The following is a 15,693-nucleotide window of genomic DNA, read 5'->3' on the forward strand; positions in this document are numbered from 1 at the left end:
TCTCCTTCCTTAGAGGTTTTTAAGGTCAGGCTTGACAATGCCCTGGCTGTGATGATTTAGTTGGGGATTGGTCCTGCTTTGAGCAGGGGGTTGGACTAGATGATCTCCTGAGATCCCTGCCAACTTTGATATTCTATGATTCTATGGTGCATTTTCCATGGCTGGGGCTGGTTGATACCCACAAGCATCTAATGGCAGACTTTCCAAATGGTTCACTGACCCTCACCAGGAAATCTGACTTGGACATGATGCACAGGGTCCCAGGACAAGCCTGTGATCATGTTTAAAGCTTTTTAATATGGAGTCACTACCTTATTCATTAACAGTCCCCTTCCCCATTACAAGATCAACAGTAGTGCCCATACAATTCAAATATTAACCGTCTCCTCAGTTAGACAAGGACATCTTTAAAGGTACCTGAATTAAAACTGAGCAACTTCATACATTTCCATTAATGTAGACATGCAATTTCTTTCAAGCTAGCCATCTGATGCAGTCTAGCATTTACACTACAAATGTCACCTTCATTTGAAATCACTACAAAATATTCTTCTTCATCCCACATGTTATTCTCTTGCTGCTTTTGCACAAATCAGATCAAGCTACAATTTTTCTCCAAATGTCAAGAGTCTTCTTACAGACATTCCTTTTCTGCTTTGAGGTTCTTGTCCAACTAATTACAGAGCTCTTGTCAGAATTAGGCACTTATGCCTTGCCTTCAGCACTATGCAGGCATTCTCAATGGTCAACTTTTCCTGACATGCTTCATACTAATTTAGAGATGGGTCAGAACTGATCTCAAATCCAGCCCCCTTTGCTGGGGAGGAAGTTCAGATTTGAAGCCCCAGATATGAAATTTCTTCAGTGTTTGTGGTTTTCTGTGAGATTTGGCGTTTGGAAGAAGCTTATTTTCATTTTTCAGAGCTCACGCTGGGGGTAAACTAAATAGGCAGCTGCCTAATTTTTATTGGTGGTTCCTAACCATATGCCATTCCTCCCTCCACCCCAGATGGGACATTTTAAAAGATGCCCCCTTGCAGCACCATCTGAGCTGGAGCTATCACTCCGGCATGGCTCTCCCTGGGACAGCTTCAATGGGGGACACAATCTGGCTCATTAGGCGCATGCCCTGTGCCACCAGGTTGTAGTGGCTTGAGGCGTAGATTTGTGTCTAATGCCTACCCTGTTCATGTCCTGGTTTGCATGCAGTTGAAATCTTGTGGACTGAAATCCCTAGTAAGGCCATTCTCCCAGTACCAAAAATCTCAGAGGATCAGTTAGCCAGACTTTAACATAGTCAGATGTGACTCGTAGCCCTGCATGAACCTCAGACCCACACATCAGCCTCAACATGATCTGAACTCTGCCTCCTCAGTGCACAAAATAGAGGCAATTGTTTCTCCTGTGCCTTGAGCAAGTCCAGGCCTCCTTGTTCTTCAGCAGGATTTTTGGTATGCACCCCTAGGGACAGCAACACTTTGGCCTCCTTCAGTTTGTAAGTAAATTCTATTTACTCTGTTTTCTAAAGCATCATTCTTTATATATTGGTTACAGGTGTGGGCTGAAATTACTAAATGATGCCCATTACGTAATAGTAAAGGACTGATAGCTATCAAGTCTCTGTCTGTTGGATTTGATATGTTGTACCTTTTAAAATGTATTTGAATGCCGTTCTCTGCCAGATTAACACTTGATGTCATTGGACTTGATTGACTGCAACTGAGAGCAGAACTTGGGCCATTGTTTGGAAAGTGGCAGTCTCCTCCCCCTCTGCCAATGAAAGTGCTCTTGAATGTAAGTTAAGGGTATGGCTACACTTGCAGCTGTACAGCGCTGGGAGTTAAACCTGTCTTCGTACAGCTGAGTAGGGAAAGCGCTGCAGTCTGTCCACACTAATAGCTGCCAGGGCACTGTCATGGCCACATTTGCAGCGGCGGTGGGAGCAGAGCATTATGGGCAGCTATCCCAGCGTTCAGGTGGCTTTTCAAAAGAGGGGGTGGGGTGGGGTGTGACAGGGAGTGTGGGGGGAGAGAGAGTGGGTTTTTGGAGTGCTGACACTGTGTCAGCACCCTGCCTTGCAAGTTCTGACCCCCCTCCCTCCTCCACCCCTCTCTCACTCACTGAAAGCAAACAGCAGCTGTTTTTTTTTCCTCACAGACCAGATAAGCAGCCCCTCACCAAAACAGACCCCCGGCCTCTCTCTTCAAGCAAACATTAGCTGTGGGCATTCCAAAGGGAGCCCCCCTGCCTGCCTCTACTCATTCACAGCAAACAGGAGCTGTGTTTGTGCTTTTGATAAGCAGCTCCCCGAGCCCGGAGTTTACAACAAAACAAAGAGGCATCACAACAAAACAAGGAGAGGAACCTTCACTTAAAAGGATTGTGGGGAGTTTCCGGAGGTCAACCACTGCATAATAAGATTATTCCCCGTTTACACTGGAGCACCAGCGTCTCAGCCACTCCGCAGCAGCTGTTAATCCTCGGGGCGGCGGTGGAGTACCGGCAGCACTGTAGCCACGGAGATACAGCGCTGTATGTGCCTTGCCAGTGTGGACGGGGAGTGAGTTACAGCGCTGTGGGCGGCTTTATTGCACTGTAACTCTCAAGTGTAGCCAAGGCCTAAGAGTGACATCTCTGGAGCACAAAGAGCTCTGTATAATCACAGCATTAATTCTGCATGGACAGTGGAAATGCAAGTTTCCCCACATTATGCCACCAATAATAATAATTTTACATATCTGTAGTCCAGTACTTTTAATCCCAAGCAATCCTAAACCACTGTGCAAATTGTATAGAACCAGCAGTAGTTTTACCCACCAGTGAATTCCAGCTGTCTCCGGAGAGGATTGTGGCAACCAGATTAACATCTCACAGGAACACTCCATAGCAGTTTAGAATGGGAAATTAAGGCTAGCCTACCCAATTTAAATTGGGAAAATTTACTATCCCTTTTGTAATTATAAAAAATTGCATAGGACAACATGTACAATCTTGACTTTGGCATTTTCTAACTTTACAGTGCTTAACCATACAACCTTGACATTCTTCTCTTACTGTGTCTTTTTCAATGGACTTCTCTAGCTTGTTTGTTGTTGTTTTTAAAGGGAAAAAAATACCCATGTCTGAGGCTTCAAAGCCCTGCACGCTTGCAGATCAGAGTTTGACATTTATATTCTGGAACTATTTGGCTAAACACCACCTGATCCCAGCTGCTTTTGAGTGAGGTGTCGATCAGAATTTCTCATTTATAAACACCCAGTGAATCATCAGTAAATTACTTTGCATTAGTTAAACTTATGTTAGGACTGTCACAATTAAGGGACAGTCATAGGCTGAGGGCTTCTCTAGCTGGGGTGCCACGCACTAGCTGGTGCTCACTAGAAGTTCCCTCGTGTGCACTGACCTCCCATTTCAAAGCAGAGTAGATCAAAGTGCATTCGGAGCTTTTAGTGTGCGGTAGCAGGGTTAGGGTGACCATATGTCCCGTTTGGCCAGGACAGTTCCTTTTCTAAGCCCTGTCCCAGCCATCCCAACTTTTTTTGGCATTTGTCCCATTTGCTCTTGCCAACTGATTTGTCAAAAATATGGGGTACAGTGCAGAGAAATATGCAGGAGGTAGGTTGGGCTGGATGGGGGGCAGGCAGGGTTCCAGTGAACAGCCACAGCCTTGAGCAGGGGGCTGGCAGGGTTCAAGCGACCAGCGACAGCCTCAGGTGGAGAGCTGGCAGGGTTCGAGTGACCAGTGACAGTGGGGGGGGGGCACCTTGGTTGAGCGGCTGGGGACAGCCCCTGGAGCCGGGGGGTTGGGACAGCCCTGCACAGACAGTGTCCCGTTTTCCCTTTGGGAAATATGGTCACCCCAAGCAGGGTCCATATAGATACGTAGTGCACAGCAGGCTAATGTATTGTCGATTTACACTGCAGCTCGCTATGCACTAATTGTTCACCTAGACAAGCCCTAAATCATTTTTCTGGAGAACATCCAAAGAACACACCACCACCTCCCATTGACCAGAACATGCTGTAATATTTTACATTTATGTAGAACTTGTCAATCTAAAACACTTTACACATAGGCTAGATTGTGGCTGGTACCTGTGCGAAGTGCAGAGGGGAGAGGGAGAAAGCAAGGAGCCCTCCAGGTCTGTTCTGACCACGGTTGCAGTCTCTCCATTCTCCTGAGCACAGGAACACCCCCTCCCGTGTAGTGCTAGCCAGGCAGACAGGTGGGGAGAGGCAGACAGGCTCTTGGTGCCTTGTGCATGGGAGAGTATACAGAATTATAGATGTATTTCCTCTGCATGGTAAGGAGCTCTGGGAGGCACTGGGCTGCCTTGAGGAAGGAGCTGTTTTCAGCGATTTGAAGCTATTTTTCTGGGAGGCATTTCAGTATAATAAATGAGACACGGGTGTTTCACCCCAGAGCTGGCTTCTGTCCTCAACCCTGCCACAAACTTCCTGTGTACCATTAGCAAGTGATTTACTCACCTCTCCGTGCCTTATTTACCCCATCTGTAAAATGGCAGGAGAAAGGGTAGAAATTCGGTGCAGCACTTCCCGTTGGCCCAGCACTGAAGACACAACCCAGGAAAAGAGGGTCAAAGATGAGTAAGCCTCCTTTGTTCTTTCAGCATTGTGGGCTGCTCTGGGGCCAGCATAATACTTGCTATACATCAGAGCAACCCAGGGCTGCTCTAATTTACATGAGCCTTTCGAGAGTTGCTTATGGACTATTTTTGCAGTCCAAAGCAGCTCAGGATCATCCACAGTTTTCTGCCCCATGTTCCTGTCCCCTGCATCATGGCTTGTAAGGGGACCAAAATATGGCTGCTTATGTCAGCCCTATGCTGTGCCAGAGGAATTTTCTCCTAGAGTCCCTTTACAGAACAGTTCTGGTCCCTATATATAACTGGAGTGGCACAGAAGGGCTAGGCTGGGAGACAAAATCTGTCCAACTGATATGTACCTAGATCCTAGGGTTGTGTTGGGAAGCTTCAGTAAATAAAAATCTAAGTATCAGGAGCCAAACTGTAGCCTCAGTTACACCGTGCTCAAGCAAGTGTTTATTAGTTTCTAACTTTCAGTAGCACTAAATCCACTCAGACATGTATTAACAGTAGCGGGGAAAGAAACTACGATAACTGTATCATCATAAAAGCCCCCAAATGTCCATTTTGTTCAGCTTCTGACCCATTTGCTTAACTTGCCAAAAATGTGAATAGGATAATAAGGACGAGGTATAAAAGACACTCTGAAAAAATTGCACAGTGTATGGCACACCGATAGATATTCACAGATCAAATAAAACTTGGCATTGTGATTTGAAGTCAATGGACTGCAAAATTGTTTTTGTTCTAGCTGTGTAGCACACTTGCTGAGTTCCAAGCTACTTATCCTTTACTTAGGAGGATGGTTTGTACTGCAAACTGCTAGGACGATTGCGTAATAAGATGTAGCATTTCCATTTTCAAAATAATTTACAAATATAAAAATGAATCTCACAATGTCCCTGTGAGATACAAGTAGTAGTATCCCACTTTTACACATGTGAAAGCTGAGCCTGAAAGATTAAATGACGTCTGAAACCATGAACTGAGTCAGTGTTAGAGCAAGGATTTGAACTTGTAAATGCCTAGTTGCCAGTCCTGTGCTCAGACCATTAGACCACACCTGTCTCAAAAATACTTCTCAGTATTTGTATTAAAAAACAAGCAAATCAGTGGGGTAGGATAACAAGTATAATAGAAGTGCACAACTAACCTCTGGTCCTCTGGTTAGTTGAACCTCTTGGTTAACCAAAAGGTCAGTCACATCATGGAGGACAATGAACACCATGCATTGTTCCTCCCTCTTGCCCCAATCTAGGGTGACCAGATCACCCAGGTCAAATATCGGGACGCGGGGGGGGCGGGGCGGGGGCAGAGGGGGAAAAAATGGCGGCAGAGCAAAAAAAAAAATTCCCCACCCCCGATTCCTCCTCCCTCCGCAAGCGCTGGAGGGAGGCCCGGGAGACTCAGGGGAGCACGGGGCCGGGGTGAGTGTGAGTCTGGCCTGGCCCCGAGCAGGCAGGACTCAGGCGCGGTATCTGGAGGGAGAGTACAGGGTGGCCTGCGGGGCCAGGCAGCGGCTGTTCTCCCCACCTGGACAGCAGGACTTGGGAGCAGCCGCTGCTGCAGCTCCCACTGCCGCGGGGGGAGGAAGCGGCCGCTGGCCAAGCTCGGCAGCTGCGGCTCTGGCGCCCACGAACCCCGGGCCTGCTGCGGGGACCCAGCGCGCACGCTGCACATACCCAGCCCCTGGCCACTCGCGTCTGGGCTGGCTGCCCAGCTGGTGCAATCCTGCGGGCGGCCTCGGAGTGGGGGCAGCAGGCCCCAGCCCCCCTCATCCCGCTCGGGTCCTGCAGGGGAACGAATGGGACTGGGCTGCCGATGCCTCCGCCATGGGATTGCACCAGCTGGGCAGCCAGCCCAGACGCGACTGGCCAGGGGCTGAGCGCAGTGTGCGCGCTGCCCCGCAGCAGGCCCGGGGGGTTCGGGCCCGGGCACCAAAGCCGCAGCCGCCGAGCGCCACGTGCTTGGCCACTTCCTCCCCCCGCAGCAGTGGGAGCTGCAGCAGCGGCTGCTCCCGAGTCCCCTGCCCAGGTGGGGAGAACAGCCGCCACCTAGCCCCACGGGCCGCCCCCCTACTCTCCCTCCAGGTACCGCGCCCGAGTCCCGCCTGCTCGAGGCCAGGCCAGACTCGCACTCCCCTGAGTCTCCTGGGCATGGCATGCTTGGAAAGAGGCGGGGATTTGGGGAGGGAGACAATGGGGCAGTGAGGGGGCGGGGATGGGGGCGAGGATTTGGGGAAGGATCCAATGGGGGAAGGAGGGGGCGGAGTCGGGGCAGGGGAGGGCGTGAGCCCTTCGGGCTCTGGAGCCTTTGCTTGTTTGTCCAGTGTCCCGACCTAACATTGGTCGGGACACGGGACAAACAAGCAAATATTGGGACAGTCCCGATAAAATCAGGACGTCTGGTCACCCTACCCCAATCCCACTTTCTCAGAGTGGTTTCTCTCTCTCCAGAAACCCTAGGAAAACAAGAGCTACACTGTAACGCCATTAGATTAGTCTATTTCAGCTGTGCTATGTGGAATAATGAAAAAATATTGCTATTATGAGTATCACATCACAGTCAAGAAGTCTATGAGATCTTTGGCTGAGTAATAAGATAAAAGGCAGATTCCACCCCCCCCCGCCCCATTCTGTGATGTATTCATAATGAATGATTCATATTACTGATGTAAACAAATAGTTTTCATGTAACTTGTCATTGATTTACACAGTATATATTAACTATACAAAGGCCCAAGCTCTAGATCTACTTGTGTGAGTTGAGTTTTGCAGGCTCAGCCTCAGCATTCTTAGAATGTTTTTATTCAATTTCACCTCAGTTCAGTAGTTACTCAAGGTTTAGACTCCCCCCATAAAAAACCCAATCATAATGCCCTACATAAAAGCAATCCTATTACTTTCAGGGAAAAAATATTTATGAAATGTAAGACAGAGAACTAGGATGGGGTGGCCCTTCCCAAGCCGCATGCCACAATCTTTAGAAGTTCAAGAGCCAGGGCGCACCTGCCAGGGCTTCAGCCCCATGTGGAGGGGGGTCTTGGGGCTTCAGCTCCATGGGAGGCACCTGCTGGGGTCAGGACTTCAGCCTGTGGGGAGAGGGGTTTTAGGGCTGAAGCCCTGAGCCCCGTGGGAGGCACCTGCTGAAGCCCCCAGCCCTGGCAGGTGCGTCCAGTGGGGCTGAAGCCCTGAGACACCCCTCTCTGCTTGGCAGAAACCCTGAGGTCCTCCCCACACCAAGTCTGGTAGGCAGAGAATGGGAGGGAATGTGGGGAGCTTCGCAAGCCAAGCTTTAACTGTAAAAGAGCCACATGCGGCTCGCGAGCCGTGGTTTGGCCACCTCTGCTCTAGAAAGTAAAGGAGAAGTACCAGATAATGACAAATGCATCAGATGTATTATTTCTTCTAATGTTTTATTTCGCTATTGAAAAAAATGATTTGTCCTTACAGGAGTAAGAGACCCTGTTCACATTTGACTCCCATTAGCACTTGCAAATCTACCTAAGCCTTCACCACATTATTCTTATGCAATTGACCTGTACATCATTAAGGTCAAGATCCTGCTCTCATTGAAGTCAATGGCACATCATCAATGAGAGCAGAATAGAGCCCTAATTTTTTTATGTACCTGTCTGACTTTTAGATAAATAAAATACTACATGAACTTAAACTCAAACAAAAACTCATCAATTTAGTGATAAGAATTTTTATTATACACTTACATTGATTTAGAAAACTCTACTGTTATATTATGCTTCACAAGTATAACTGATTTCAAGGGATGTCATTCACTTTAGTCCTCCAGATACCTATATTCCATACCAATGTGGGGTCCCCTCGCTTTTTTTTATTAAACTCTCTGCATCAGAAGTAAAGACTGAAACTGTGCTCATAGAAAGTTACTGAAGGAAGAAATCCCACAGAATTTAGTTGTCTTGTTTGAATAATTGTTTTGTTCCTATTAAATATATATGCATATACATTCTTTTGATTGTGGAAATTATCAGAAGAGTATTGAATGTAATTAATTATTTTGTGACTTCATCTCTTATAAGTGAAACTGATTAAACAGTAGAGGATAAAAATCTATCATTGACTATTTAGTCTTGCATTAATTTCCATGTTCTTTACTTAAAAGAGTTCTTATTTTAATGTTTATAGTATTACTCCTTTTTAGCCAGAGTTAGCCAATTTTCAGTCTTGAGGGTTGTTTCAATTAGGAGGAGAAATTGAGGATGGAGGTGGATATGTCTTTGGTGCAATCCTGTTTATTTACAAAGAAGGAATCAAACAGCAGGAGCCAGTTTATTTTCTCACATCTCAAGCCTCTTCCAGACAGCACTTTACTCAAAAGCTCTTTCTCAGCTTTTTCTCAAGGTCACACTGCTAAGGCATCTCTGGCTGTGTCTGGGGCGTCTTTGTTCCTTCTCTGTGTTCTCCTGTGATGTTCTTGCTACTTTTTACACACACACATAGAGGCAGATTAAGATTTATTGGGGCCCTGGGCACAAAGAACATTTGGGCCCCCCACATTTCCCCCCCACCATGGAGCCCTGTCCCCGGTTCCTCCCATTCCCTCAAGGCCTGGCCAGAATCCAGGCCATGGTAAGAGCTGCCTAGGGAGCCTGGGCTGCTGCAGAGAGCCCTGGACCCTCCACCTACCCTGGGTGGTGCACCGTGGGGGGCATGGACATGGGCAGGGGGCTGCTTTCAGCCCCCCCCGGTCCTCCCACCCAGGGCAGGTGGAGGGCCCAGGGCTCTTCCCTGGGCTCCTTGGGAGGCTTTTACCACAGCCTGGGGCAGTGGTCCCCAAACTGTGGGGTGCACTGCCCTGGGGGCACTGAGGAACACTTGGGGGGATGCAATGGGGCCAGGATCAGCTCCCATGGGGGTGGGTGGGAAGGGAGCACCACTTAGTCCTGCTGTGCCCCCAGCTCTGCTCTGGCCCCACCCGTGGCTCCTCACCTGGCTGCGGTCCCAGCCGCACCACCAGTCCCACTCCCAACCATGGCCCCTGCTCCACCATGGCCCCTGGCTCCTGCTTCCTTCCCTGGCCCCACTGCTGGCCCCAGCTCCCAGTGGGGCATGGACTGGTTAAAGGGGGCCATGACTGAAAACGTTTGGGGACCTCTGGCCTAGGTTAACCATACATCCCATTTTGGCCCCAGACATCTTGACATTTTTGGCAAAACTGAGCATGTCCCATTTGCTCTTCCCAGCTGATCACCAGATGGCAAGAGCAAATGGGACAAAGGCCCGGCTTTGCCAAAAAGGGCCTGGGGGAGGGGAGTGAGAGGAAGAGGCTCAGGCCAGTTCAGCGCAGCAGGAGGGGAAGAGAGCCTCAGACCAGCTGGGGAAGGGGGGTAGGGGCTCCGGCCAGCTCCATGCAGGTGCGTGGAGTCAGAAAATGGAGAAGGCCTTGGGCCAGCTCGGCACGGGCAGGAGGGGTGGTGGTGGTGGAGGAGGAGAGGAGGGAGAGAGACTCAGGCCAGCTCCATGTGGTACAGGAAAAGGGAGACGAGCCTTGGCCAGCTCTGTACAAGAGGGGAAGGAAGAGGGGCCTCAGGCCAGCTCCGCATAGGGAGGCTGGGGGAGAGGGAAAAGGAGTGGGGGTTGGGCGACTGGCTCTCCTATCTCCGCATGGGGAGGGTGGGAAGAACACACTATCCCTCCCACATCTCCGTCTTCTGGCCTGGCGGAGAGCCCTCAGGAGAAGAGGAGCAGGGCAGGGAGGTAGGGGAGGAGTGGCAGGGGGCAGAGCCAGAATTCCAGTGCGGGTCCCCAAATTGGCTGGGGCTCCTGTCAGCCCATGCGGTAATCCACCACTGCACACGCACTCCTTAGATTCAGCCCATCGTGAAACCCTCTTCCCACCACATAGTTCAGAGTTCTAAGTGGCCTTACATGTGGCCTGTGTTTCAGGTGATGGCTCCTGTTGTTTCTGCTCTCTCTCAACAAAGGGGCATTTAATTGTTCCCTCATTTAGCCTGAATGGAAAGCAGGTGTTACCTCACTGAAGCTGGTGGGTGTTTTTCCCAACCCTCAGCATAACATGAATATATTCTGGAAAAACAACAAAAATACTTGGTTAGAGGAGTTTTAAATTCCACCACCACCACTTTCTCTGTGCTGTGAACTTGTAACCTGGAGATTGTTGTTTTCTTGTTATGGACACAACAGTTGGTTCATATGCATCATCAGCATGGACTTCTCCAGTACTTCAACAGTCTTCTTTGAACTCACAGTGGGGGTCCTTTCTAACAAGCCTCCTAGAAAAACTTACACCTTTTCCCTAGCTGTTTTTTCAAGCAACCAGAAAGAAAAAAGAAAAAAAACATATTTTCCTAACAAAGCCTGTTAGAAAACCTTATTTCCCTCAGCTAAACCAGCTGAAAATCTGTTTCCAAAAAAAAAACCAATCTCCCCCTCCTGGCTTCCAAGAAGATAGAAAAACCGGTTTTGCAACTGTCTTTTGCAAATGCTAAGTATCCTTTCAGTAGGTGTCCCTTCTAACAAAAGCCTTGTTAGAAAACTGTATTCCCTTCAGCCAACCTAGCTGAAACTGCTTCTAACCCTGACAACTGCTTCAAAACTGCCTTTTCCTTAAGCTGCCTGTCCAAGCAACCAGAAAGAAAAACTGCTTCCAACAAAGCCTGCTGGAAAACTTAATTCCCTCCAGCCAACCTTGCTAAAGATTTCTTTTAACAATACCAGTTAGAAAGTGAATACTTGTAACCCCCCCCCTCCTTTCTCAGGTTGCTTTCCTGCTCTAGAAGTAGAGAATAGCTCTTTTCAGCTTAGCCCAGCTGAAAAAAAAACTGCCTCTAACAATACCAGTTAGAAAACCTTGTCTGTTTGCCTTCAGGGTCTCCCTCCCTCCTAACCTGCAGTCCTGCTTTAGGAGAAGAGAATAGCAATGGCTGTCTGGTTCAGAAAAATCCCTCACCGCTGCCCACCATGTCATAGGTCTCACCCCCACTTGGAGCTGTTGGGCTCCAATGTGGGGACCTGCATGAATTTATCTAAACTTAAAAATTCTAGTTTAGATCTGGTTCTCGCTGCCACCAGTCAGTTTTTAAGTGTCTGACACACTCCCTGTTCCCCCAAGAACTTCCCCTGGGGAACACAGATCCAAACACCTTGAATCTCACCAGAGAGAGAGAAACAGCCAGTTCCCCTCCCCCCTTCCCTCTCTCCAGCCTGCTCTGGAGAGATTACCCCGAGTCAAATCCTTGACTCAACACAAAGAGGGACTCACCTCCCCCTCCTGTTCCCTTGAATCTCCACAAAAGAAGGAAGTAACCAAGTCCAAAGAAAAGAAAAGAATTTATTAAAGAATAAAAAGAAAGTAACTGTCTCTGTGATACCAAGCTGGAACAATACACAGGGTCTAAACTTATCAATCTCTGGAGAGAATTCCCCCTCCCCCATTTCTCAGTAAAAGCAATATCAGCAAACAGGAATAAAGAATTTCCTTTAGCAAACACACAATTGCAAATATAGAAAGCAACTCAAAAAACTAATCCGCCTTTCTAATTAATACTCACTATTAAATAGTAGAAACTACTCCAGGAGAACTTGGAGACATGACTGACCTCTCTTAGATCTAAAGAGAGCTCTGAGCAAACAAAGAACACAGACAAAGGCTTCCCTCCACAGAGATTTGAAATTATCCTGTTCCTTGATTGGTTCTCTGGTCAGGTGTTTCTCAGGTTACTGAGCTTGTTAACCCTTTCCAGGGAAAAGAGACCTTAACCCTGATCTGTTTATTTATGACACCTATAATAAACGGTATACAGATTTATTAAATAGGAAAAGGAGCCATGGGTTATTTACAGGGTTAAAGCAGGTGAACATACACACACAAATGAGTTACAATGTTAAGTTTCAAAAAGTAATAGACTCTTCTATAATAAGTTAGCTCTATATGTCCTTTAGGGCTAACCCAGGCTAAACACAGGGGGTTCTCTTGTTTATGCCTAGAGCACCTTGCCCCTCAAAGTCCATGCAGCGTAGCGATACAGTTCCTTCTTTACCCCGAGGCATTCTGCATCAAAAAATTAAGAATTCTGCACACAATATTTTAAAATTCTGCAAATTTGTCAAAACACTACATAATCACACCCATTTCAATCATTTGGTAATTTATTTCAAAATACCTGTCAACAAGTATGTCTGTAACAATACAGACACACACAAAATTTCCCCCAGGAGTAGAGAGTTAAAGAAACCCTTATGCCAACCCAGTTTCTGTTTCTCTGCACCCCCACCCAAACCACAGCAGGGGGGGCAGATACCCACAACACCTCCCCCCGCCCCGAGCCCAGCCATGGTGGCCTCCCCAGCCCAGACACCTCCCTACCCCCTAGAGCCCAGGGATCCAGAGGGAGAAACAACCTGATGTCTGGTCCCAGGCTTGCACAGAATTTCCTGTGCATCACCCTCTCCTTCCCTCAGGGCATGCTGGGAACTGCAGCTGTCAGGAACCCTCTAGCTCCCTCCCCATCCTCCTGGTGGTGTCTTATATGTGCAAGCTGGGCTCTGCCGGGTCCAGTGGTCCCTAGTGGCAGCCAGCAGCACTGCAGCCCATTTCTGTGGGGGGAAAGGAAATTCTGCGTGCACGTTCATTTCTGCAAATTCTGCATTGTGCAGTGGCTTATAATTCCCCCAGGAGTACTTCTTGTTAGGGGCTTTTATTACCTTCCCCACTTGCACTCTGACCTCCAAACTCAGCTGATGGGAGGAATTCGCTTGCATGACTCATCTGTATGGCATCTGGTCTGCCAGCATCACAAGGAGTTCATTCCTATGGCCTATTTGGTCTTAGACCTCTTCCCTGAGTGGACTGCATTTGCCCTCCCCCCGCAGCACTTGCTACATGAAATAGCTGTTTCACGGCAACAAGTGCTGGGAGCTAGGGGGGAAAAGCAGGCACACGGTGTGCTCAGGGGAAGAAGTGGAGTGAAAGCAGAGGTGAGCTGGGGGGGGGGGGGCGGGGAGCTGCCGGTGGATGCAGAGCACTCACCAATTTTTCCCCATAGGTGCTCCTGCCTCACGGAGTCAGCACCTATGGCTCCGGCCCTTCCGCCCATGCCCTCCTTATGGCCGGAGCCCCGAGGTCCCCTCTCTCCCCATGGCCGGAGCCACAAGCCACCCCCCCACCCTGAGCATCCCCCTGGAAGAGCCCCAGGCTGGCCAAAAGCCACACTGTGCCTCCCCTCCCTGGATCCAACCCATGCAGGGGAAAAGCATCTAGAAGGTGCTTTTGATATGCCCCATGCAGGTTCCGGGGTGGCTAAGGAGGTGGCATGTGCCTCCTCAACTGCCCCAGAACCTGCATGGGGCATAATAAAGCAAAAACTTTGCCACCAAACTCCGCAACTGGGGGTCCAGTGGCTGCAGCAACACTGGCCTATTATACCCGCCACCCATTGTCACACTTTTCTTTTTGTTTTTTTGGCTTAGTCGCATCCTGTTCATTAGATAGATTTATGTCTATTGGCAACATGTACACAAAATTTCTTTGTATTTCAGTGAAAATTCACCAGCTGGTGTTTTCTGGGCCAGATCCTCTGCGGGTGTTAATTGAGAGAGCTCCACTGATGTTTCCATAAATATGCTACATCCTTGGCTCAAAAATAACCAGAAAATTGCTGCAAAGATCAGACGCATCAGTGTGGTAAGAGTAAAAAGGGCCACTGAAGCCAAAACAGTTCTGCCAGTTTACACCAGCTAAGGCTCTAGCCCTCTCTCTTTTCACATGGAGCCTGACTCTCTGTTGCCCTGCACCGTGAGTAGCCATTTGCACCAGTGCAAAGAAGTGCAAATCACATTTGATATTCACTTGGCAAGGCAAAGGAGAAATTGGCACATGGTAACTTGGAAAGAAGAGAAAATTGGTTTTTGCTTGATGGTTAATAGTTTTCCCATTGTTTTACCAAACATTTTACAGCTGGAGAAAACAATAAATAAAGAAATACCCAGCTTTTACATCGTGCTCTTTGTCAGTAGATCTCAAAGCATTTTGCAAAGAAGGTCAGCATCATTATCCCCTTTTTACAGATGTGGAAACTGAGGCACAGAGTGATGAAGTGACTTGCCCAAGGTCACCCAGCAGGCTAGTATCAGAGTGGGGAATGGAACCCAGGTCTTCTGAGTCTCAATCCAGAAATAAATAACTAAAGAACTGGCCTCCATTCAGCACTTGCACACTCAGCTCTGACCACAACAGAGACATTTTCTAAACATTTCTGATGAAAACAGTAATTCTGCTCCACCAGCATTAGCAATATTGGCGAGTCCCCGTGGGTTGCTGCCTGAACAGGTTTAGATGACCATGTTAGAAGTGCCAGTGGCAGCCAGCAAACCATCTACATTAAGGCTCCCAACGTTTTGCGGATACAGACTAACACGGCTGCTACTCTGACACTAATACAAGTGCATCTGGACGGGGATTAACAACAACAGGAGTTTTTTTAGAAAGTGATCTTTGTGTCAACAGGAGCATAAGGGAAACAGACAGGAAAGAGAGAAAGATAGACAACACCACTACAAACCACAGAAAAGGTGCTCCATATTGGCTGGCAGAAAGGCAGAACTGTGGGAGATTAGAGAGATACAATGTCTGATAGTAAACAGTCAGTATGAAAGTTTTAGAGTTCACTTAAATAGCTGAAAGCTAAGAAATAAAAATGATGACACAAGATGACAAAGCGCCAGGTTTAATTTTTAAAGCAAATTTTACTTAACAAGCAAATTTCGGTCTATGCAGAGCCATTCCCTTCTGTGGTGACACTGAATACACTTTGGCCCCGCTCCCCTGGCCGAAGCCCCGCAACCCCGCGGTCCCGCTCCTCAGGCCGAGCGCGGCAACTCCCTAGGTCCCGCGACCCCTGCCAGAGCCCCGCGACCCCACAGCACCGCTCTCCTGGCCGGAGCCTCGCAACCCCACGGTCCAGCTTCCCCGGAGCCCCGCAACCCCGTGGTCCCGCTCCCCCGGCCAGAGCCCTGACACCCCCGCAGCCCCGCCCCCCCCAGCCGGAGCCCTACAACCCCGCAGCCCCGCCCTCCTGGCCGGAGCCCGG

The 15,693-nt window shown here is 48.7% G+C and overlaps 2 long non-coding RNA genes across 6 annotated transcripts in view; one reads left to right on the forward strand and one right to left on the reverse strand.

The window, feature by feature from the left end:
* LOC120400753 overlaps positions 1 to 2,209 on the forward strand; it is a 47,032-nt gene extending 44,823 nt beyond the window's left edge. For all 5 annotated transcript variants that reach the window (XR_005596042.1, XR_005596045.1, XR_005596043.1 and 2 more), the window contains 2 exons: positions 1,683 to 1,794; positions 2,158 to 2,209. This is a non-coding gene — a long non-coding RNA (uncharacterized LOC120400753). The remainder of the gene's footprint in view (positions 1 to 1,682; positions 1,795 to 2,157) is intronic.
* A 6,656-nt stretch (positions 2,210 to 8,865) lies between these two features.
* LOC120400754 lies at positions 8,866 to 15,198 on the reverse strand. Its single transcript, XR_005596047.1, has 3 exons — positions 15,166 to 15,198; positions 10,514 to 10,672; positions 8,866 to 9,065 (listed from the first exon to the last, which is right to left on the reverse strand). It is a non-coding gene; the product is annotated as an uncharacterized LOC120400754 (long non-coding RNA).
* Positions 15,199 to 15,693: the final 495 nt, after the last annotated feature.

The sequence above is a fragment of the Mauremys reevesii genome, linkage group 3, assembly GCF_016161935.1.
Source record: "Mauremys reevesii isolate NIE-2019 linkage group 3, ASM1616193v1, whole genome shotgun sequence".
In the NCBI taxonomy this organism is placed as follows: Eukaryota; Metazoa; Chordata; order Testudines; family Geoemydidae; genus Mauremys; species Mauremys reevesii.